Source organism: Schistocerca cancellata, chromosome 2 (genome assembly GCF_023864275.1).
Source record: "Schistocerca cancellata isolate TAMUIC-IGC-003103 chromosome 2, iqSchCanc2.1, whole genome shotgun sequence".
Taxonomy (NCBI): Eukaryota; Metazoa; Arthropoda; class Insecta; order Orthoptera; family Acrididae; genus Schistocerca; species Schistocerca cancellata.
This window is the reverse complement of record NC_064627.1, coordinates 317,392,775-317,398,774: the sequence shown is the minus strand read 5'-3', so window position 1 is coordinate 317,398,774 and position 6,000 is coordinate 317,392,775. Positions and strand designations below refer to the sequence as shown.

Below are 6,000 nucleotides of genomic sequence, written 5' to 3'. Positions count from 1 at the left end.
TTATGTCACAAGACGGAATAAAAAATCAGTGAAAAAAATTTGTGACTTAGTTTAGATCGTCGCAGGACGGATAGCGCTCGATTTATTTACTTTAAGAATTGCAGCAACCGGACGCTTCTTATGTCAAGATGCCTTTTAGATTTTTACCCATCTTCAGCTGGCGTAATACATTTATGTTTCAACAACACAACATTTTTGTGTTGTTTTGCAGTAACTGCTGTGAGCAAAATAATAATTCTTTTAGCTGCAACATTTGCCGAGCTGTATATTTACGTTTAATTAATATTAGGTGCACTTACTTTTATTCTAAAAGATTTAGCTCTTTTTTGTCTTTATTTGCATAATACACACTCTTTCAGCGTCACCGAGGCAGTCCAGCATTCATCTTGAAAACCGGCTTACGCGTTTGTTTACATTGGGAATCACATCTGTACTCAAGAAAGAATTTTTCTTTTACATTATAAAAACACTTATGAAGTGAGGCATGTTTACAAACTTCTGACTTTATAAATTATACATGCCTCCGTACGACTGCAAAAATCAGTGGTTTCGAATTCCTTGCTTGACATACAAAGTGCGTACTGTAACGGCTAAGGCTATTTTGTAGCTATATAATTTTTTAGACTAATGATATAGGAATGATTATGTTGACAATTAATTTGAATGGTTATCTACCTAGTGGAGTAGAGACAAGAATTAACGGAATAGTGCAAGAGTAATACGTCATATTTTACATATGAAATGTGATTGTCTGTTGTATTTCTTCAAATAATTTTATCCTCGGCCATGGAGAGCAACCAACTCTGTCACGGAAAAATTAAAGCTGGATTTATTTATTTTCATTTCGGGCTGGATAGGGTATGTAAATAATTGTAGTGGATGCACACGTACGAGCTCCGTTCCGCACCGTTCTCTCTCGCAGTGAATGTAGTTCGCGGTAACAAATAGAGCGCTACTACCGGCCCTCTAGCTTTTATGCCGCTTCATGCTCGCTTGGACACACACACACACACACACACACAAGCACCGAAACGCCGTTTGTTAAGGTCGATCAACTGGGCACGGCGACTGCAAGACGTCGCGAGGCGGTCCGGAGGGGCAGAAGGGATGAGGTGGGGGTGTGGACGGCGGGAGCAGGTTGACAGGAAAAGGGGCTGAGGGACACGGGCGTAAGGGGTGAGAGATGGGGAGGGGAGGGGGGCACGGTCTATCAGTCGGGCTAAGCGGCGCGCGGCAAGGAGAGCTCTGGTAATTTGCTGCCATCGTCTTGGCGTCTTGGTTTCTCTCACGGTCGGCCGCCGCCCCTCCAGCGCTCTCCCTCCCCTGGCCGGCCGCTGGCCCCCCACCAGCCCGCCGTGTGTGGCGGCACTCCGCGAGCGCCACCCTCCCCGCTCCGTAACCCCCCACCCCTTCCGCGCCGCTCCATCCCCCTCTCACCTCGTTCGCTCGTTCTCTCTCTCTCCCTCTCCCTCTCTCTTGCTCCCCCTTCGCGAGCCAAGGCGCGCAGCCGCTCTCCCCCCACTCCCGGGCGCCGGTGCCGCGCGCGGCAACTGCACTCGCCTTCGAGTCGATTTACCGGCCACAGTAGATCTACTCCTGGCACAAACCCGAAACAAAACACATCTTCCACCTGTTCCCGGCGGACGGAGTCTGCCGCACTCCTTTCTCGCCGCCTCTGCTGTCCCTCGCGCCCAGGCAGTAGCGAGCGAGCCCTCGCCGCGGAGCGTCTTTCCCGTAACCGTGAGCAGCGGTGGACTCGCCCGCAGGAGCACGTGTGCTCCCCTCCGGGGCGGACAAACACGCCCAGCCAGACAGCCCGTCGGCCGGCGCATGTGCCTAAACTGTTTACGCTGCGCGCGCCGCAGTCAGCTGATCGTGACAGCTCGCCTCCTCCGCCGCCGCCGCCGCCGCTGCCGCCTCCTCCGCAGAAGCAGCAGCAGCATCGTCCGCCAAGCAGACAACGCGGCTGCTACACGGCAGGTGCATCCCGCATAATTATCCGCCGAGTGCTACCCTCGTCGCAGGATTTTCCTGTTTTCTTGGACGCCCTTCCTTCCCGCTGCCGCTTCTCTTCTTTTCCTCGTTGCCTTCCCTCGCGCCACCCCGCTGCCCTTTTGTTATTTAAATAGCATCGGGAGCGAGCAAATGAAACTTGAGACAAGTGAAGGCCAGGGGTGGGATGCGTAAAGAATAAATAAAGTGAAGGACTGTGATTGGACACGCACACACTTTCAGTTCCCCCTCTCGCTCCGGCGCAAACTACGCGCGAGAGTCAGCGAAAACTCTCCCTCACAGTGGCAACTAGAGTTTTCCCCCTTTCTCGGACTTTGTGCGAGTGCAGTGATCTAAGACAACAAAAAGGGGGAAGTGAAGCGAGCACGACCCTAAGACGGCTCTCCTGTGTGCGCTCACAAGAAGGGTGGTTCCGTAATGAAAAGGATTAGAACATAGCCATCACCGGTCACCACACCACTAACTCTGTAACCAGGCTGAGGACAGTGACAACAACCGGCAGGCTTCGAATTCGAGACTCCTGCGTAGATCGTCGATTCCGTCACATCGGCAGGCTGCAACAGGAGGCCGATCCTTCGCCTGGAGGTCTCCGGATGGTAAGTACGCTGTCCACGCCGCCTTGTTCTGCTCGCCTTTCGCTGTGGGACAGGCCAACTGACCGGCCATCCGCAGGGCCTAAGATTTATCGGAGCGGCGGGAGCGGCGGCATCCTTTGAGGCCGGTGTAACGTGAGAACCTGCTGAAGCGCACCCACTAATTAACGATCAGCCACAGACTGCTGCCTACGAGCGCTTCGTTTTTTATTGGCGTCGTTCGCGGCAGAACGTTCCGTTCCGGCTCGTGATCCGCGTTCTGGACGTCTGAATCGTGTGCGAGCGATCGTATTGTATCGTCTGCCAGTGAGAGCGCTACAAAAGTCCTGTACACCGCAAAAAAATTGAAACCGTGACGCAAAGTCTGTAAATTAATTAGCGTGACACTTCCAATTTACTGCAGGACGTGCCTCCTCCGTTTTAATATTACTTACTCTTTTCTTTCGTTGGCAATGCATTTGAAATGACATTTCTGTCATCGGCCAGAATTACAGTTTATTAGCAGTTTGCCTATTATGTCATTCTCAAGCGGTACTTCAAGTGCATGACAGGCCAATAAGTGGTCCAGCCACTGGCATATGGCGGGCAAACATAAAAATTATGGCAGTTTTTCGGATGATTACTTGTCGTGAATCTTATGTTTGCGCGCCATATGCCGATGACTCGACAATTTAATAGCCTGTCCTCACGTATGTCAACTGCCAGATGACAACGGCGTAACGGCGTAACGGTAGAAATTCGCCGTTAGTGGGAAATAGACATTAATTACAGTTTAGGGCGCAAATAATGTTATTTGAAAAATATGTACTCTATTCCTTTAAACAGGAAAGTGTGTTACTATTCCTCACCGTGTATGTTCAGTTATTTACTTAAACATTAACCGTGTAACGAAAGTAGCTCCGACAAATTGTTATATGTTTCACACACACACACACACACACACACACATATACAATCGCACCAAAAAGTATTGGCACAGTTACATTTTAGTGGTTGTAGGTTAAACGAAACATATATTTCAGAACAGAACCCATACATGTGACACCTTACATTACATAGTTTACAAATATGTCAAAATCACCTGTCCTTAAAGTAACATACAGTGTCATGAAAAAAAACATCGCTCTTCTGCACCCAAAAAAGTATTGGCACACGCATATGAATCGGACAGTGTGTTCGTTTTCTTCATTGATGTTCACCATCTAATAGCTAGTGTGCATCCCTTTAGCATCTATAACAGCACGTAAACGCCTAGGAATGCTTTGTATTAAATTCCGGGTGATATCAGGGGTAATTTTCGACCATTCCTCCAGGAGCACTTTCTCCAAGTCGTTTTTACCGGACGGACGCCTTTTTCTGACTTGTGTGTCAAGATGAGCCCACAGGTTCTCAATGGGGTTCAAATCAGGGCTCTGAGGTGGTGTTAGAACCCTTCTGGGGGCATTGTACAGTAACCACTCCCGGGTTTTCATGGCGGTATGTTTTGGGTCGTTGTCTTGCTGGAACTGAAACACCCCAGTAAGGCCCAATTTCTGTGCACTAGCGTGTAAATTACCTCGCAACACGTCAATGTATCTCATATGATCCATTGTGCCGTGAATTACAGCTAGATTTCCAACGCCGGAAGCCGCCATACAGCCCCAGACCATGATACCGCCCCCACCGTGTTTGACTGTGGGATGCATGTGTTTGATGTCGAGGTGCGTATTCGGCTTGCGCCAAATTTTCTTTCTTGCATCAAATCCGAACACATTGAACTTCGATTCGTCGCTAAATATCACAGTGTTCCAAAACTCCATCGGCTTGCTGATGTAGTCCTTGGCAAACTGCAGGCGTTTCTGCCGGTTAATTTCCGAAATGTATGGCTTCTTCCTGGGAGAACGTCCATGCATGTCAGCCTCATTCAACACATTTCGTATAGTCTGAACACTAACCGTCTTGTCGGACGTTGTCTGAACAATCTCAGCAATAGTTGCTGCACTTGTAGCAGGTTCCTTCCGAGCAAGTGCGATGATATGGCGACGCTCTCGGGTTGTAAGCACTTTTGGACGTCCAGGACGACACTTATTCACTGTTGTTCCAGTCTCTTTATATTTCTGAATGATGGCTCTTACCGTGGTGTAGCTCACAGACACCTCTGCTCCGATTTGTCGATAGCTTCTCCCTTGTGAATGGAGCAATACCACTCTCTCACGCAACGCCACTGAATGTTCCTTCTTCTTCGGCCCCATGCTGACCACTATCGCGCACTACAGCAACATACTGGCGACCGGGCCGTCAACAACACGCAGTGTCTAATGTGTCAGCAGATGGCGTTCCGGTACCTGAAAACCCAGCAATATACCGAGATGCCATGCTCTGTGCCAATACTTTTTGTGTGCAGAGGAGATACGTGTTTGCCCATAACACTGCATTTCTTTGTTAATGGTAGGCACTATGGGCAGAATTGTAATGTCTGGTATGTGAGGTAGCACGTACATGTACTGTGTACCGGAAAGTGCGGCGTTTGTAACCAGCAACGATAAATACGCACGTGTGCCAATACTTTTTGGTGCGATTGTATATATATATATATATATATATAGTACAACAACATAGTTGCACGTTGGCACCATTTTCAAACCACTCGGTATATTTTTCCTGTTGAAGGATACCCCTACAGGGTAAGCAAGTTCAAGAATTATACCCTAAATTAGAAGTACTTTAGTGCTACTCTGAGATGAGGAGGCTGTCACAAGAGAGGAATTTGTGGCGGGACGCATCAAACGAGTCAGAAAACTTATGACCCACAAAAAAAATAGGTTGGGAAATTTTTTCAACTGAACGCTACCTCCGGTTCCGTTCCTTTGACGGCTCATCCTATAATATTTGTTCCCGGAAGAGCTGTTTTCCGGACTGTAAAAACAGCGGCTTTCGTCAGCGTCGTCTGCGCTCCTGATGCACATATTGAAATACAAATCGCAGCAGTAACGGAACAAAATATAAAATGCTGATGAAGATTCAGAACGAACGAATACTTCAATAAACGATTATAGTGCCTCAAAAGCTAAATAAGCTAAAGCAGGAGCCGTGCGTACAGAATTTTCGTTATGTTTTCGGATTCTCTTTACACGTGCGTGAATTCATGGAAAGATTCGCTGTATTTCTTAGCGCCCTAGTTTTCCGTTAACGTCGAGTCGTCATAATAAGAGAAGTGCCGAATGTACATTTGGGGACCTTTTATTCCGAAGGTACAGTACGTGGAAATAGCTATGTTATGTCCGTGCTGACTCGCGTAGCTACGTTCAGCAAATAATGCGACAGTGTGTGAAACTACCACCTCGAAGACGCCTAGTAAATGTGGGCAACAGTGATACGAACGACAAGGCGGTGGCAGAGGCACTTTGCCGTGTGG

General features: G+C 48.2%; 1 protein-coding gene across 1 annotated transcript in view; it reads left to right on the top strand.

Annotated features, from left to right (window-relative positions):
• Positions 1-2,096: 2,096 nt before the first annotated feature.
• Positions 2,097-6,000, top strand: part of LOC126153665 (protein jim lovell-like) — a 791,593-nt gene continuing 787,689 nt past the window's right edge. The window contains exon 1 of the mRNA XM_049916086.1: positions 2,097-2,609. The gene's annotated coding sequence lies outside the window, so the exon portion shown is untranslated. The remainder of the gene's footprint in view (positions 2,610-6,000) is intronic.